Below are 19509 nucleotides of genomic sequence, written 5' to 3' on the forward strand. Positions count from 1 at the left end.
ACAGTGAATAAGGAAGACTGTAGTAGAATTTGATGCTTTTGAATTATTGTAGGAGAATATTGAAAGTGCCATGGGCTTCCAAAAGAACCAATAGATCTGTTTTGGAAAAAGTGCAGCCAGAGTGCTCCTTGGAGGCCAGGATGGCCAAACTTCGACTCTCATACTTTGGACATATTTTCAGGAGGGACCAGTTGCTGGAGAAGGATATTATGTTTGGTAAGGTAGAGGGTCAAAGAAAAAGAGGAAGCCCCCTAAAGAGCTGGATTGGTCAAGTGGCAGCATCGATGGACTCAAGCATGGCAGCAGTAGTGAGATTGGCCCAGGATTGGGCAGTGTTTCGTTCTGCTATGCATAGGGTCACTGTGAGTCGGAACTGGCTGGGTGACACCTAACAACAACAACATGATAAATATTACCTCTAATAATATAAAAATTTTTCTACCCTATTCTATTTTAGGAGAATCAGTGAAAAAAGGGATGAGCCTCAAAGAGATGGATTGACATAATGCCAACAACTATGGCTTCAAACATAACAATCGTGAGGATTTCATAGAACCAGTCAGTGTTTTGTTCCGCTGTATATAGGATTTTTATGTGGTGGAACCAACTGAATGCTACCTACGAACAACAACAACAATATTATTTTTATATTGTATGCTACACTGTCAGAAATTTATATTTGTTTCCTTGATATGCTTTATAAACTATGATCTAATATCTTGCATAGTTTATAACTTAGCAATCAAATTATTTATTGAAGTATACTTACCTAAAAATATTTGAGGCACCAGAGTATATGCGTATGCTTAAAATTTTTAAAAAATTAGAATAAAAAACAGAATCAAGGAAATTTAGGAAGTAAATGTCTAAAATAATGCTCAAACTAATTTTGATATTAGTGAGTAGTTGTATCTTTCCCCCTCTTTCTGCTCAACTTTGCAGTCTTTTTTTTTTTTAAGTATGGGAAAATTCAATGAAGTAGGAAATATGTGCTTGCATATGACTACATGTGGTAAGTACCAATTGAGTGACTAATTGCAAAATAAAAAAACAGAATTTCAAATGCAAATCATTTTATCTCTCTGTACCTCAGTTTTGTCTCCATCTCAGGCCTCACTGATCCTCTGGGTGGGGTCCCGTTCTTCACTCTTCTCCATTGATGGTCCCAGGGCCCTCTGCTCTTAGACTGAAAGGTTAATCACTCCCCTCCTTGTTATAAAATGTCCCCCTTTACATTTCCAGTCCTCACAATCAGTCCTGGTAACAATTATACACCCTTGCATCCCAAGGGACCCACCTGCATTTCTTTTCATCTGCCCTTCCTAGACAGGTCGGATACTACTCACTGGGCACTCTACCATCCTCCCCACCCTGTGGATCTAGGTTCCCTCTTGAAAGCTTGTAAGCCAGTCACTTCTTACCTTTGTATCCCTTCCCCCATTTTTGGGTAGCCAATGTTCAAGATGTCCATCTCTATCTACTCTTTGTGTGGAGGGGGTGGGGATAATTCTTGGAGCAGGGATTTGTTTCCTCTTTTGAGCTGCTGCATTTATAAATGGAAGTCCAGTTTATCAGACTGTATCAGATGACACTTTTTTTCCCTCTTCTTTCTTCTTCGGGTTGAGCTTTGTTCATCCCATCAATGGAGCCATGGCAAGTGGATATCATCTGCAGGTGTGGGTGTTCCTGCATCTGTCCTCCCTCTTCTTATCAGTTGGTTGCTTCAGTCTCCACTCTAGTCCTTTGTGGATGTGTTATTGACTCTGAGCCCATGAGTCCCCAGGTCTTGCCTCGCTGCTGGCCGACCAGGTCTCCACCCGGGCTCACTATAGTCTGCTGAACGATGCAGGGCTTAGCTCGCTGCTTCTTTGATGTTCTAAGGTCACTTCTCTTTATGGGTGACATGCGTGGTAGCCAATCAGAATGCATTTTCCCATTGTGTCTTAGTCTTGGAGGAGGATTTGCACTGAGGGGACCCAACCACTTGCCTTGATGTCTCCTGGGCAGATAGCTTGCTTGTTCTTGTGGTAACAGTCAGACTGCCCTTATTGTTTTGTATTTTTCCTGTAGGTCCTTCTTTCAAGAAGTGTCTTCTGGTTTTCTGGCTGCTCCAGGATGGTCTGCTTGTCCTTTCAAGAGGAAAGTTTTCCTTGGATATGGTTCTGGATGTGGTTCTGGATGTGGTTCCAGCTTCCTTCTATAGTCTTAAGTAATGCAGAGGCTCCTCAGGAGACCTCCTTCACTAGATACACTGTAGCCCCATTTTAGGTATTCCAATCAGTTATAGGCAGAAGACGGACTTAGAAGCTTTCTATGGTGATATTTCTGGCTATTCCTTTCTCTCTCCCTCCAGTGACTGTTTTATATTATAATGCATGGAAAACCAAGGTTCAACAGTCCGCCAAGTATTTCAACATTATTCCCCTCTTTTCCCCATTCCAACCCTGTCTCAGTCTCTTTATATATTTTTGAATGGCACAAACTAATATGTCATGAAAAGGAGTAAAATAGTAAGGACTGAGTTTTCTAACAGCAACATGACCACACAGAATGTTGTTTTGAATTTGGCATCTTTTTGTGAGGGTGACTGAATCAGTACTCCAGCAGACAGTGAATTTCAAGACCTTTTTATTTGGTTCTTTCACTCTGTTACTTTTTTATCTTTATGGTTATCTCTTGATGGAGGGTTACTCAATGTTTAGAAATTTCTGAATTTGTCCATCTTATTGGATAGCATATTTCTTCAGATTTTGTGAAGTATCTCTTTGTTGTTGTTGTTGTTTAAGAGCCATTGAGTTGGTTCCGACTCACAGTGATGCTGAATAGTGTTTCCAAGGAGCAGCTGGTGAGTTTGAATCACCAATCTTGTGGTTCAAACTACCCTTCCCATGCTTATACTACAGCAATGCACCAGGACTCCAAAATATCTTTGGCAGTGGTAGTTATGTGCCGTGGAGTCAGTTCTGACTCATAGTGACTCTGTATAGGATTTCCATGGCTGTAAATCTTCATGAGAGCAGAAAGCCTCATTTTCCTCCTATGGAAGGCTGGTAGTTTCAAACTGCTGACCTTGAGGTTAGCAGCCTGATCTGTAACTACTAGACTATCGGCAAGGCAGAGATCTAGGGAAAGACTATTCCAAGAAGAGTGACAAGCCTCTCCAAATGCCTTATGGTGGAAGTGTCTGGTGTTTTTGAAGAACAGCAAGGAGAACCGAGGTTCTAGGCACTGTGAGCAAGGCTTAGGGTAGCAGATTTACAAGTATATATTATATGCTTTCTTCCATTTGATACTTTGAAGAACACTGAAGATAAGAAATGCATCATTATAATTATTTAGAATGAAAAAATTGACAGCAAAACAGGTTAAATGATTTGTAAAGGTTACACAATAAATGTCAAAACCAGAACCCAGAAACTCCTCTTTTGACTCCCATCCTGCATTTTTTATCAAGATGCCATCTTGACAGACAGAATGTTTTCTTCATACCTTTATTATCCATCTTTTGTTAAAGCTATCAGATAATAAGGAATCATGTTTTCTCAGGTTGCATTATTCATAGTACAATGTTCAAATAATTTTTTTAAAAACACCTTTGATGAGCCACTATAATAGTAGCCTCATCTTTCCACTGTGCTTTATCCTGGTAAACTTGACTGAGTTTCTTACTTTAGTGATAATATATCAGTATAGATTTATCTAATCATCGAGAAATTTACATATATATTTCACATTTACATTATAGTATATGCTTTAACATGATGCTAAAAATTCACATAGAATCTAAAATTACTTGTACATTCAAAATGTTTAACTAAGGATATAAAAGATAAAATTGTGTTCAATAGTTTAAATCTTTCATAGTATACAGGTACACACACACACATAACAAAATGAGTGCTCAAACAGAAAATATTTTTTAAATCCCTAATGAAGAATTAAATGGATCTTTATTGATAATGTAGCATTATAATGGACAGGTGTTTTAACTTGTGTTATCTAAAAAAAAAAATAATTATTAAATATTCATGACATATTCTACTTTATGAGACTTAAATACGTATACCAAAATCATATGGTGAAGATAAAATGCAGACAAAGAGTCTGGGTTCCCACAGCCACCGACCCTCAAATGACCTGCTAATAAATGCCAGATTCTCATCTTGTAAAACTTCTATGAGAGAATAATAAAGGATGAACATTTGGCCCAACATTTATTTTTATAAAACAAGCACCTTTAGTTTTTCTTCAAGAGAATCATTTTCCCTGCTCTATAAAAGTCTGTAGCCCTTTATGAAAATGTGTATCTCATATCACACAGCTAGAATCATAAATTTGGGCAGTTACACTCAGAAAGTTAAGACATCCGGTCCAGCCAATCTAGATGACTCAAATTAAAGTTGATATTTATGCTTATATTCTTCTGCTTCATAGTACATTTACTAGCTAATTATAAAATTTTTCATTTTTCTTGAGCCAGAGTTTTGATTGTGAAATTTTAGGGAAGAAATTTGTGTAGATTTAAAACAGAAACACCATAGATAAAATCAGTTTTGTCATTAGTAATTGCTAGAGGCCAGAAATTCCCCAACATTTTTATCTAGAGGGACTAAAGAACAGATAAGTACACTCACAGCACACTAAAGAGAATAATGAGGTTATGAGTCACACAAATATAAACTAATAAAAAATACATAAAAGACAATATGAGATGAATCAAAATTAAGTATTTAGGACTATATGTGCTAAGAGGTCACTACAAAACTCTAAGGACCTGCCATATTCAGCATTTTCCCCTAAGAAAGCTACCACTGGTGTGTCTGTGTTTAGTAACTGCTAATAATTTGTGTGGCTCTGTGAGATAAGTACTGAACTGCTAACCACAAGGCCGGTGGCTCAAACCTACCAGTCACTCGCTGGAAACTCTCTATAGGGTTGCTATGAGTTGGAACTGACTCTAGGGCACTTAATTGCAACACCAGTGGCTCAAACCACTACTCCTTTGACAGTGGTGGTTTTCATGTTGCTATGATGCTGGAAGCAATTACACCAATATTTTAAATATCAGCAGGGTCACACATGGTGGACAGATTTCAATGGAGCTTTCAGACTAATACACACTAGGAAGAAGAGGCTGACTACTTCTGAATGTTTAGTCACTGAAAACATTATGAATAGCAGTGGAACATTGACAGATATAGAGTCAGAAGATGATCTCCTCAGGTTGGAAGGTATTCAAAATACAACTGGGAAAGAGCTGCTTCCTCAAAGTAGAATTGACCATGATGATGAGCATGGAATAAACCTTTTGAGACCTTCATTTACTGTTGAGGCACAACTCAAAATGAGAAGAAACAGCTGCAAACATCTATTAATACTTAAAACATGGAATATGTTATTGTTAGGTGCCATCGATTCAGTACTGACTCATAGTGACCTTATGCACAGCAGAATGAAACACTGCCTGATCCTGGGCCAACCTCACTATTGACTAAACATTTGAGCCAATGATGTTGCCACTTGACCAATCCATTTCCCTGGGGGTGTTCCTCTTTTTATCTGACCTTCTACCTTACCAAACATGATATTCTTCTCCAGCAACTAGTTCCTCCTGACAATGTGTTCAAAGAATGAGAGACGAAGTTTGGCCATCCTGGCCTCCAAGGAGCACTCTGGCTGCACTTCTTCCAATACAGATTTGTTGGTTCTTTTGACAGCCCATGGCACTTTCAATATTCTCCTCCAACACTGTAACTCAAATGCATCAATTTTTCTACAGTATTCCTTATTCACTGTCAAGCTTTCACATGCATATGAGGTCATTGAAAATACCATAGTTTGGGTCAGGCATACCTTAGTTTTCAAGCTGACATCTCTGTTCTTCAACACTTTAAAAAGGTCTTGTGCAGCAGATTTGCCTAATGCAGTATGTGATTTGATTTCTTGGTTGCTGCTTCCGTGATTGCTGATAGTTGATCTAAGAAGAATGAAGTCCTTGACAACTTTAACATTGTCTCCATTAATAATGTTTTTTATTGGTCCAGTAGTGAGGATTTTAAGGAGCTCTAGTAGCATAGTGGTTATGAATCAGGTTGCAAACCACAAGGTCAGAAGTTTGAAACTACCAGCTGCTCCACAGGAGAAAAATGAGGTGTTCTGCTCCCATAAAGATTAACAGCCTCGGAAACCCTGTGCAGGGTTGCTATGAGTCGGAACCGACTCCATGGCACATAACAACAACAACAGTGAGGATTTTTGTTTTCTTTACATTGGAATGCAATCTATACCAAAGGCTGTGGTCTTTGATCTTCATCAGTAAATATTTTAAGTCCTCTTCACTTTCAGAAAACAAGGGATATACAAAGTATGAATCTAAGAAAATTGAAAGTTGTCAAAATTAAGTGGAGAGCATTAATACCGATATCTTAGGCATTAATGAATTGAATTGTACTGGTATTGAACTATTTTGAATCAGAAAATCATATGGTTTTGTTATGTTGATAACAAAAAATTGAAGAGGATTGGTGTCACATTCATCATCAAAAACAACATATCAAGATCTATCTTGAAGTACAATGTTGTCTTTCATAGGAAAATATCCATATACCTACAAAGAAAACCAGTTAATACCACTACTATTCAAGTTTATGCACTAAACCACTAAAGCCAGTGATGATGAAATTGAATAATTCTACCAATTCTTCAGTCTGAAAATGACCAGACATGCAATCAGAATGCACTGATGGTCACTGCTAATTGGAATGTGAAGGTTTGAAACAAAGAGGAAGGACCAGTAGTTGGAAAATATGGCCTTTGGGAATTTTGCAAGACCAATGCCTTATTAATTGCAAATACTCTTTTAAAGAACATAAAATGCTAGTATATATATGGACCTAACCAGATAGCACACATATGAACCAAATTGACTACATCAACAGTGGAAAACCTCAATATCATCAGCAACAACAGGCCAGGTGCAGATTGTAGCACACACCATCAATTGCTCATATGCAAGTCCAGATAGATGAAGAAAATGAAAACAAGTCCACAAGAGCCAACATATGATCTTGAGATAGTCTATAAATTCAGATCCCTCTTGAATTTAGAGACCATCTCAACAAGAGATTTGATGCATTAGACCTAATGATCAAAACCATTAAAAGTTGTGGTGACATCACACACATCATATAAGAAGAAAGCAAAACGTCATTTAAAACATATGAAAGAAAGAAAACACAAAAATAGATGTCAGAAGAGATGAAAATTTTACACTTGAAACTTTCAAGTGTAGGCGTGTTAAAGTGAATGGTTGTTGTTGTTGTTAAGTGCTTGTATAGAGTTTCTGAGGATCCACTAGTGGGTTTGACCCACCAACTTTGCAGTTCAAACCCACCTTGTGGTCTAGTCCTCATCCTTCAGCAGCCCACTTCAGGACTCCGAAGTGAATAGTCATTGTTGTCAGGTGCCATCGAGTTGGAACCGACTCATAGCCACCCCATGCACAGCAGAACGAAACAATGTCCTATCCTGGGCCAACCTCACTACCACCGCCACACTTGACGCCATCAATGATGCCACCTGGCTGATCCATCTCATTGGGGTCTTCCTCTTTTTCTCTGACCCTCAACCTTACCCAGCATGACATCCTTCTCCAGCGACTGTTCTCTCCGGACAATGTGTCCAAAGTATGAGAGACGAAGCCTAGCCATCTTGGCCTCAAAGGAGCACTCTGGTTGCACTTCTTCCAAAACAGATCTATTGGCTCTTTTGGCAGTCCATGGCACTTTCAGTATTCTCCCCCAACACCACAACTCAAAGGCATCAATTCTTCTACGAACTTCCTTATTCACTGTCCAGCTTTTGCATCCATATGAGGTTATTGAAAATACCATGGCTTGGGTCAGGCGCACCTTAGTCCTCAAACTGACATCTCTGCTCTTCAATACTTTAAAAAGTTCCCGTGCAGCAGATTTGCCCAATGCAATACGTCGTCTGATCTCTTGACCGCTACTTCCACGAGTGTTTGATAGTGAATAGTAGAACTGACAAAATCAAAGGTCCAAATAGAAAATTCTAAAGAGCAACTTGAGAAGACAAAATGTCAAGTATTATAATGAGATGTGCAAAGACCTGTAGTTAGAAAACCAAAAGGGAAGAACATGCTCAGCATTTCTCAAGCTTAAAGAACTGAATAAGTTATTCAACCACTGATTTGCTATGCTGAAGAATTCTATGGGCAAAATATTGAATGATGCAGAAAACATCAAAGAAAAATGGAAGGAATATACAGAATCACGGTAACAAAAAGAAATGAATGGTCAAGGTTCAACCATTTCAAGTGATAGCATATGACTGAGAACTGATGATACTGAAGGAAGAAGTCCAAACTGCACTGAAGTCTTTGATGAAAAACATAGTTCCAGGAATTGACAGATTACAAATTAAAATATTTCAACAAACTGATGCAGTATTGGAGGCACTCACTCATCTAGGTCAAGAAATTTGGAAGACAGTTACCTGGCCAACCAATTGGAAGAGATCCATATTTGTGCCCATTCTAAAGAGAGGCGACCCAATAGAATGCAGAAAGTGTTGACTAATATCATTAATATCCCATGCATGTAAACTTTTGCTGAAGATAGTTTAAAAATGGCTGCAAGAGTACATAGACAGAGAACTTCCAGAAAATCAAGCCATAATCAGAAAAGGACATGGAACTAGGGATAACATTCCTGATGTTAGACATAATTTGGCTGAAAGTAGAGAGTGCCAGAAAAATGTTTGTTGTTGTTGTTGTGAAGTGTCATTGAGTCAGTTCCGACACACAGCGACCTTGTATAGGGTTTTCAAGGAGGAGCTGGTGAACTTGAACTGCCAAACTTGCATTTCAAACGGCTTTGCATTCTGGCACATTAACCCACTGCACCACACCAGGACTCCCAGAAAGATTTTTACTTGTGATTTATTGTCTATGCAAAGACTTTTGACTGTGTGGCTCATGACAAGCTATCTTGTTGCGTTGGTACTGATTCATATGACCCTATGCACAACAGAAAGAAACACTGCCTGGACTAACCTCACGACTGTTGCCGTGCTTGAGCCCATTGATGCTGCTACTGTGCCAATCCATCTTGCTGAGGGTCTTCCTTTTTTTCTCTGACCCTCCACCTTACCAAACATAATATCCTTCTCCAGTGACTGATTCCTACTGACAATATGTCCAAAGTATGAGAGATGAAGTCTGGCCATCCTGGCCTCCAAGGAGCACTCTGGCTGTACTTCTTCCAACACAGATCTCCTTGTTCTTTTGGAAGCTCATGGTACTTTCAATATTCCCCTTCAACACCATAGTTCAAATACATCAATTCTTCTGCCATCTTACTTATTCTCTTTCCAACTTTTGCATGTATATAATGTTACTGAAAATAACCATGGCTTGGGTCAGGCACACTTTAGTCCTCAAGTTTACATCTTTGCTCTTCAATGCTTTAAAAAGGTCTTGTGCAAGATTTGCCTAATGTAATATGTCGTTTGATTTCATGACTGCTGCTTCCCTAAGTGTTGATAGCTGATCCAAGAAAAATGAAGTCTCTGACAATTTCAATCTTTTCTTCATTGATAAGAAGGTTGTTTTTGGGTCCAGTGGTGATGGTTTTGTTTTCTTTACATGAGATGCAATCCATACTGAAGTCTATGGTTTTTGATCTTCATCAGTAAATATTTTAAGTCTGCTTCACTTTCAGCAAGCAAAGTTGTACCATTTGCATATTGCAGGTTGTTAATGAGTCTTCCTCCAATACTGATATCTCAGTTTTCTTCATATAACCCCACTTATTGGATTATTTGCTCAGCATACAGGTTGAATAAAATTTAAAACAAAATAGATTATCTCGAACACTTAATTGTACTCATGAGGAAACTGGACATAGACCATGGGCAGTCATTGGAACAGAACAAGGAAATACTAAATGGTTTGAAATCAGGAAAGGTGTGTGCCAGAGTTGTATTCTTTCACTATACTAAATTTGTATTCTTTCACCATATTCAAACTATATTCAATTTGTTCGCTGAGCAAACAATCCAATAAACTGAATTTTATGAAGAAGAAATTGGCATCAGGATTGGACTCATTAACTGATAACAGAAAACACACCCTTGCTTGCAGTAAGGGAAGAGGATTTAAAATACTTACCGATAAAGATTAAGACATCAGCCTTCATTATGGATTGTTCTTCAGTGTGAAGAACATGAAAATCCTCATATCTGGACCAATAAATAGCATCATGATAAATGGATAAATGATGGCAATTGTCAAAGATTTCATTTTGCTTGTGTCACAATCAACAATCGTGGAATCCTCAGTCAAGAAATCAAATGACAACTGCATTAGTCTAGTCTTACTGCACAAGAGTTCTTTAAGGAGTTCAAGAGCAAAGATATCAGTTTGAGGACTAAGGTGCACCTTACCACACCTATGGTATTTTCTATGGCCTCCTATGCAAGTGAAAGTTGGACAATGAATAAGGAAGACTATAGACGAATGGATGCATTTGAGTTATAGTGTTGGGAATGAATATTGAAACTACATGAATTTCCAGAAGAACCAACAAATCTGCCTTGGAATAAGTACATCCAGAATGTTCCTTAGAAACCAGGATGGTTGAGTCTTTGTTTCACATACTTTGGACACATTATCAGAAATGAATAGACCCTGGAGAAATACATCTTGCTTGGTAAATTGGAGGGTCAGCTAAAAAAGAAAGACTTCCAATTAAATGAATTGGTCCACTTGAAGCAACAATGGGCTCAACCATAACAACAACTGTGAAGATGCCGTATGACATACTATATTTTGTTCTGTGTGCGTAGGGTCACTATGAATTAGAAGTGACCCAGCCACACATTAACAACAACAACATGGCTCAAAATAAGGAATCTAATGGTATAACAGTTAATGATTGGCAGTTTGAACCTGCTGGAGGCACCTTGAGAGAAAAGAAGCTGATGATTTGTTCCAGTAAATATTATTGTTATTGTTAAGTGCAGCTGAGTCGGTTCTGACCCATAGCGATCAAACACAGGGTTTCTGAGGAGTGGCTGTTGAGTTTGAACCACCTACCTTGTGGTTCTAAGTCCAGTGCTTATCTTACAGCACCATACCTGGAGTCCTGTAAAGATCAGAACCTAAAAAATCCTGCCATGCAGTTCTATACTTGTATAACATTGCTATGAATCCAAATCACTAGGCATATAATAACATGCCTTATATGAGAGTGTTCCAGGTTGAATATTTGGATGATGAATCATATGTGCAGTGACCAACTATCTGTCAGTGGAGGCATGGGTGTTGCTATGATGTTGAACATGGTTCAGCGGAGCTTCCAGACTAAGTTGAACCAAGGTGAAAGCCCTAGTGCTCTACTTTCAAATTACAGTTTATGAAAATTCTATGGATCACAAATATCTGATCTACAACCTGTTATAGGGATGGTGCACAATCAGACATTGTTTTGTTCTGTTGTGCATGGAGTTGCCATGCATCAACATCAACTTGATAGCAGCTAAAGGCATGAGCCATATATGTCAACTCCAACTTGGGTTACTGTTCAAAGCAAAGCAAAATCTAAGCCATATGTATAGTATTAATCTTCTTCAAACTGGCTTGGTAAGAAAATAGAGTCCCATAAACTTTTGTTGTTGTTAAGTGCCTTAGAGTCGGTTCCAACTTATTAGCAACCTTGTATAGGGTTTCTGAGGCTTTTAAATCTTTGCAGGATCAGAAAGCCTCATCTTTCTCCCATGGGATGCTTGTGGGTTCGAACTATGGGCCTTGTGGTTCACAATCTAGTGCTTGTCGTTTTAAGCTACCATACTCCAGGTGTTCCATATTGGATTTTAGTAGTCTACTCAACCATATCCTGCCTGGAGAAAAAGGAATGCTAATTACAATATAAAAATAATTAGCATTGACAGACTTCCCTAACTTCTTGTTGGGGAGTGGATTCCAACTCATAGTTACCCTATAGGATAGAGTAGAACTTCCCCAAAGTGTTTCCAAGACTGTATTCTTTACATAAACAATGTGCCACATCTTTCTCCAATGGAAAAGATTATCTGGTGGGTTTTAGCAGTTTTAAAGTTAGCAGTTTAATATTTACCCATTGAACCACCAGAGATCCCTATAGATTCCTCTAGTTTCAGATTTTCCATGTGACTCTCTGTGACCGTTAGTGTCCGAAGCTATAGAATAAAGATGGGTGTTTGGATAATTAGAGATTCCCCAAGTTACTCCATTTTCTTCCATGGAGAAGGGCATCTGGTGGGTTCCAAGTGATGACCTTTAAATTGGCAGTCAAGTATATAACCAATGAATCAACCATGAGCTATCCTTATAGATTCCTTGAGTTTTCAGAATAAGGAGCTCTGGTAGCAAAGCGATTATGAGTTGGGCTGCGAACTTCAAGGTCATCAATTCAAAACTACCAGCTGTTCTGTGGGTGAAAGGTGAGGCTTTCTGCTCCCGTAAAGATTTACAGCCTCAGAAAGTCTGTGTAGGGTCATTATGAGTTGGATCCAACTCCACGGCACACCATCACAGCCAGTTTTCAGAATATCCATGTGACTTTTTGTGCATGTTAGTTTCTGAATCTACAGGATACATACAGAAGGGTATTTGGATGATAAGAGGTTACCAAGTCCCCCTCTTCTCCATGTAATTTATATTAAGTCACAAGCTTTAGTCAGTGAAAGTATATTCATAGCAGGGTAAAAGGTCTTGGTTTTGATGGCAAAAAAAACAAAAACAAAAAAAACCACTTCATAGGGGTTAGGGAAAAGAGAGAGAGAGGGAAAGAAAGAAATGAGGCAGGGAAGGAGATAGGTAGAGAGAGTGAATACAGATGTGCTATGAATGGAATACAGATGTGTTATGTTGTTGTTACGTGCCGTCAAGTTGGTCCTGACTCATAGTGACCTTGTATAGGGTTTCCTAGGAATGACTGGTGGGTTTGAACCATCAATTTTGTGGTTAGCAGTCAAGTGCTTATCCTATAGTGCCACAACAAGAACATTACTAAAACAAATATATGAGCACTTCCTAATGACGTTTACCTAAAATACACCAATTCCAAAATCTATGAAGAAAACTAACCTAAGAAAGAAAATAAATAAAATAATATCAAGAACTGGAGATGAATTCAAAAAATAAGGTAAAAGAATATATGCAATTATAGAACTTTGATATAAGTATAGTTTGGACCTTCAAGCAGTTAAGAGAGAGATTCAAATAAATGAATTAAGAAGTGATGAACCAAACAGGAAAAAATGATGAAAGAAAAGGTGGGTTAAAAAAAAAATCAATAAAAAAATTATAATTTAAAAAACTGCATGTAATATAAACTCTAGAATACAATTTTTGTTAAATATTCCCTGTAGTGATAGTCTTAATAGAAGAATGAGAAAATAAAGACATAAAGAGATTATGCTATTTGCAAAATACATCTGAAAAAGCTTACATTCAAACAGACTCTTCACAAATGACATAAGCCCTCTAGTCTTGATTTCCTCATAAATAAAAAGCAGGTAAAAACATTTCCTATCTCAAAAAGTTATCACAAGGATCAAAAAAGTTAGTATTTAGAATAGTGCAAAGCACGTTTATAATTGTTCAGCAAATATTAACTATTATTTTTTATCTGTGCGTTTGAAAGTTTGTAGTACTTAAAAAAGTTGAAGATATATGAACCAATATGAAATGTATAAATAGCTGAGAATTTTTTATTACAACTAAATACACATTTTAAATCTTGTTCAGAGAAAACATACCATGTAAAAGATTAAATTTAACAGAAATTAATATCATATTTTATCTGTCAACAGCGAGTGAATAAGAGAAGTAAAAATATTTCATTTTTGTTGAGGGAAGTTAAAAATATACCATTTTTACTTTGTTGTTATTTTTATTAAGTGCCTTCGAGTCGGTTCCCACTCACAGTGACCTTGTACAGGATTTCCAAGGAATGATTGGTGAGTTCGAACCGCCGATCCTGCAGTTCAAACCAGCCTTTCAGTCCAGTGCATTATCCTGTAGCGCCACACCAGAACTCCATTGGTGGTGGTGGTTATGTGCCATGGAGTCGGTTTCGACTCATAGCGACCCTGTACAGGGTTTCCGAGGCTGTAAATCTTTACAGGAGCAGACAGCTTTGTCTTTCTCCCATGGAACAGCTAGTAGTTTCGAACTGCTGACCTTGCTAGTAGGTTTGCAGCCTGATTCGTAACCACTATGCTACCAAAACTCCATTTGTTGTTGTTAAGTGCCGTTGAGTCGGTTACGACCCATAGGTGGTAAAAAATACAAAACACAGAAAATAGAAAAAGTGAATTAGTACATACATCTTAGGATAGAAAACAACAGAAAAAGCAGAGAATCCCAGAAATATGGAAATCAAATGCAAGATATAGGGAATAAGAATAGATATCAGTGATCTAAAAAAATATATATAAACTAGCTAAGTGATATTATCTGAAGTCTGTACTTCTCATTTGTTGTTATTGTGTGCCATAGAGTCAGTTCCAACCCATAGTAATCATGGATAGGGTTTCTGAGGAAAGGCCAGTGAGCTTAAACCAATGACCTTGCTGTTTAAAATGGCTTTGCAGGCCAGCGCTTTAACCCACAGTGCTACACCAAGACTTCATACTTCTCATAATGAATATAAAAAAATAAGATGTTGTTATTGTTAGGTGTCTTCAAGCCACTTTAAACACAGAGAAACCACTTTAACAGGCTAGAACTGTCCATAGGGATTTCTATGGTAAACATTCTATGGTAGCAGATCTCCAGTCTCCAGGTCTTTCTTCTGTGGTGCCATTGAGTGAGTTCAAATTGAGAACCTTTCAGTGAGCCACCAAATGCTCCAAGGTTCCTTTAGGGAAAAATAAAGGATGTGTGTGTGTGAGAGTGTGTGTGTGTGTGTGTGTGTATAGACTCTTCAAAAAGTTTGTGGAAAAATTCCATTCTCTTTTTATTCTATTTTTCCAGAAAAGTTTTGCAGCCCCCTCATATTTATGAGAAAAATATACAACGAGTATATAAGCAAGGGTGATTTAAAAAGTATGGGTACAAAATCTTTTATAACAAAAATATGAAAATGTGAAGCCATTGTTTCTTGACCTATTTAGGATGATACATTTCCATCCTTCTAACTCTCTAATTTGAATTATTATTCAAATTTACACACCAATCACTAGAGCCAGTGAAGATGAAATAGAAGAATTCTACCAACTTCTTCAACCTGAAATTGATCAAACATGCAATCAAAATGTGTTGATCATTACTGGTGATTGGAATGCCAAAAAGCTTACATTCTAACAGACTCTTAACAAATGACATAGCCCTTTGGGAGCAAGAGGAAGGATCAGTAGTTGGAAAATGTGGCCTTGGTGATAGAAATGATGCTGGAGAACACATGATGGAATTCTTCAAAACCAATGATTTTCTCATTTCAAATACCTTCTTTAGACAGCATAAGAGACGACTATACACATGAACCTCATCAGATGGAATACACAGAAATCAAATGGACTACATCTGTGGAAAGAGATGATGGAAAAGCTCTATATCATCAGTCAAAACAAGGCCAGGGACAGATTGTGGAACAGACCATCAATTCCTCATATGCAAATTCAAACTGAAGCTGAAGAAAATGAAACAAGTCCACAAGAGCCAAAATATGATCTTGAATATAGTCCATCTGAATTTAGAGAACATCTGAAGAAGAGATTTGATACATTAAACACTAAAAATCGAAGACCAGAGGAGTTATGGGTTGATATCAAGAACATCATACATGAAGAAAGCAAAATGTCATTTGGAAGACAAGAATGAAGGAAAAGATCCAAATGGATGTCAGAAGAGACACTACAACTTGCTCTCAAGCGTAGAGATGTTAAAGCAAAAGGAAGAAATGAGGAGGGTCAAGAACTGAACAGAAAATTTCAAAGGTCAGCTCGAGAAGACCAAGTCAAATATTACAACAAAATGTGCAAAGATCTGGAATCAGAAAACCAAAAAAGAAGAACATGCTCAGCATTTCTCAAGCTAAGGAAACAGAAAGAAAAATTCAAGCTTCAACTTTCATTATTGAAGGATTCTCTGGGCATATTACTGAATGATGCAGAAGGCATCAAATGAAGATGGAAGGACTACACAGAGTCACTGTACCAAAAGAAAATGGTTGATGTTCAACCATTCCAAAAGTTAATGATACTAAAGGAAGAAGTCCAAGGTGCATTGAAGGAATTGGCAAAGAACAAGGCTATTAACTGATGGCATAAAAACTGAATTTTTTCAAAAAGAGAGACAGCACTGGAAACACTTACTCATCTCTGCCAAGAAATTTGGAAGACAACTTTCTGGCAGACTAATTGGAAGACATCTGTATTTGTGCCCATTCCTAAGAGAGGTGACCCAGTGGAATGCAGAAATCAATGGACAATATCTTTGATATCCCATGTGAGTAAAGTTTTATTAAAGGTAATACAGAAATGGCTGCAAACATACATTGACAGAGAACTTCCAGAGATTCAAGCTGGATTCAGAAAAGGAGGTGGAATGAGGGCTAGTATTCCTGATGTCCAATGGATCTTGGCTGAAAGCAGAGAATAGCAGAAAGATGTTTACCTGTGCTTTATTGTCTGTGCAAACACTTTTGATTGTGTGGATCACGACAAGCTATGGACAACATTGAGAAGTATGAGTATTTCAGAACACTTACTTGTGCTCATGAGGAATCTGCATATGGACCAAGACACAGTTGTTCGAACAGAACATGGGAACATTGAATGGTTTAAAATTAAGAAAGGTGTGCAACAGGGTTGTAATCTTTCATCATATGTATTCAACCTTTATGCTGAGCAAATAATCTTAGAAGCTGGGTTATATGAAGAAAAATGTGGCATCAGGATTGAAGGAAGACTCATTAACAACCTGCAATATGCAGATGATACAACCTTGCTTGCTGAAAGTGAAGAAAACTTAAAACACCTACTGATGAAGATCAAAGAGCACAGCTTTCGGTATGGATTTCATCTTGATGTAAAGAAAACAAAAATCCTCACCACTGGAGCCATAAACAATGTTCTTATTCATGGAGAAAAGATTGAAGTTGTAAAGGACTTCATTTTTCTTGAATCAATTACCAATACTCATGGAAACGGCATTCAACAAATCAAAGGATGTATTGCATTAGGCAAATCTGCTGCACAAGAACTTTTTAAAGTGTTAAAGAGCAAAGATGTCAGCTTGAGAACTAAGATCCGCCTGACCCAAGCCATGGTAGTGTCAATAATCTCACATGCATGTGAAAGCTGGACAATGAATAAGGAAGACTGTAGAAGAATTGATGCCTTTGAGCTATGGTGTTTTCGGAGAATATTGAAAGTGCCATGGGCTGCCAAAAGACAAGCAGATCTGTGTTGTAAGACATACAGCCAGAGTGCTCCTTGGAGGCCAGGATGGCCAAACTTCGTCTCTCATACTTGGGACATATTTTCAGGAGGAACCAGTCACTGGAGAAGTATATCATGTTTGGTAAGGTGGACGGTCAGAGAAAAAGAGGAAGACCCCCCAGCGAGATGGATTGGAAAAGTAGCAGCATCAATGGGCTCAAGAGTGGCAACAATTGTGAGGTTGGCCTAGGACCCGGGAGTGTTTTATTTTGTTGTGCATAGGCTCCCTATGAGTTGATATCCACTCGATGGCACCTAACAACAACAATAGCAACTCTGAGGTTCTGGTGTGACAATGGAGATCAGCACTTTTCAAGGTCAGCAGTTCAAACTCACCAGTTGCTCCTTGGAAACCCTATACAGTGTTGCTATGAGTCAGAACCAATTTGACAAAATTTAACAACAGCAATAACAACAACTCAGGAGTGAGGAACATTAGTCCCATAGACCATATAATGTCCTCAAAATAATTTGGCCTGGCCCTGCCAAAGCAACTGCAGTTCCAGCCATCACACTGTTGTTAAGTGTCTTTGAGTCAGTTCTGACTCATAGCAACCCTGTATAGGGGTTTCCGAGAAGGAATGGCTAGTGAATTTGAACTGCCAACCTTTTATTTCAAACTGACCTTGTGGTCCAGTGCATGATCCCACATCATGTTTGTTGTTGTTAGGTGCCATTGAGTTGATACTGACCCATACCAACCTTTTGCACAGCAGAATGAAACCCTGCCTGATCTTGAGCCAACCTCTGTTGCCACTACTGTTGCCACACTTGAGTCCATTGATGCTACCACTTGGCCAATCCATCTTATTGGGGGTCTTCCTCTTTTTCTTCTGACCCTCCAACCTACCATTTTTTAAACATCATAAAGTTGACTATATGCATGCACAGCACCAGATGGAATACACAGAAATCAAACTGACAATATCTGTGGAAAATAGTGTTGGAAAATCTCTATAAATTAAGCCAAAATAAGTCCAGGGCAGATTGTGTAACAGACCATCAATTGCTCATTTGCAAGCTCAGACTAAAGCGGAAGAAATTTAAAAGAAGTCCGTGAGAGCTAAACATGACCTTGAACATATCCCACCTGGAATTGGAGATCAGAATGTAGAACAGATATGATACAGTAGACACTAATGACTGAAGACCAGAAGAGTTGTGGGATGACATCAAGAACATCATATAGGAAGAAAGCAAAAGGTGATTAAGAAGATAAGAAAGAAGAAAAAGACCAAAATGGGTGTCAGAAGAGACTCTGAAGCTTTAGTATAGAGATACTAAAGCAAAAGGAAGACATGAAACAGTAAAAGAGCTGAACAGACCATTTCTAAGTGCAGCTCAAGAAGGCAAAGTCAAATGTTACAATGAAAAGTTCAGAGACTTGGAGTTAGAAAACAAGCAAACCTAGCTCCACCAATTAAATGCCTTGAGGAATTCCACTCCAGAGTCAAGCTTCCTGCTTGAAGGGACTTTGCTGCACTCATTTCATAGTACCAGGAAGCCCACCAGCCCACCACATTGTCTTGTGCTCTGATGCTTGGTTCTGCTGCTATTAGTGCAACTCCTCTCCCATCTCTTGAGTCACAGCTTTCCGTCCCTTGGTCAAGGAAGTTCAGTGTGCAGGGATCTTGGAGTTCAAAAATGTACTCCACTTTTGGCTCTTCTTTCTTCATGGTAGTGAGATTCCCCATTTCCTTTTCTGAGATGATTCATTTTATATATAGTAGGATCTGGTACAGAAACGGCTACAATCATACATTGACAGAGAACTTCCAGAGTTTCAAGCGGGATTCCTAAGAGGCTGTGGAAAGAGAGATATCATTGCTGATGTTCTATGGATCTTGGCTGAAAGCAGAGAATATCAGAAAGATGTTTACCTGTGCTTTATTGACTACTCAAAGGCTTTCGATTGTGTGGATCATGACAAGCTATGGACAACATTGAGAAGTATGAGTATTCCAGAACACTTAATTGTACTTCTGAGAAATCTGTACC

The sequence above is a fragment of the Chrysochloris asiatica genome, unplaced genomic scaffold (assembly GCF_000296735.1).
Source record: "Chrysochloris asiatica unplaced genomic scaffold, ChrAsi1.0 scaffold00189, whole genome shotgun sequence".
Lineage (NCBI taxonomy): Eukaryota > Metazoa > Chordata > Mammalia > Afrosoricida > Chrysochloridae > Chrysochloris > Chrysochloris asiatica.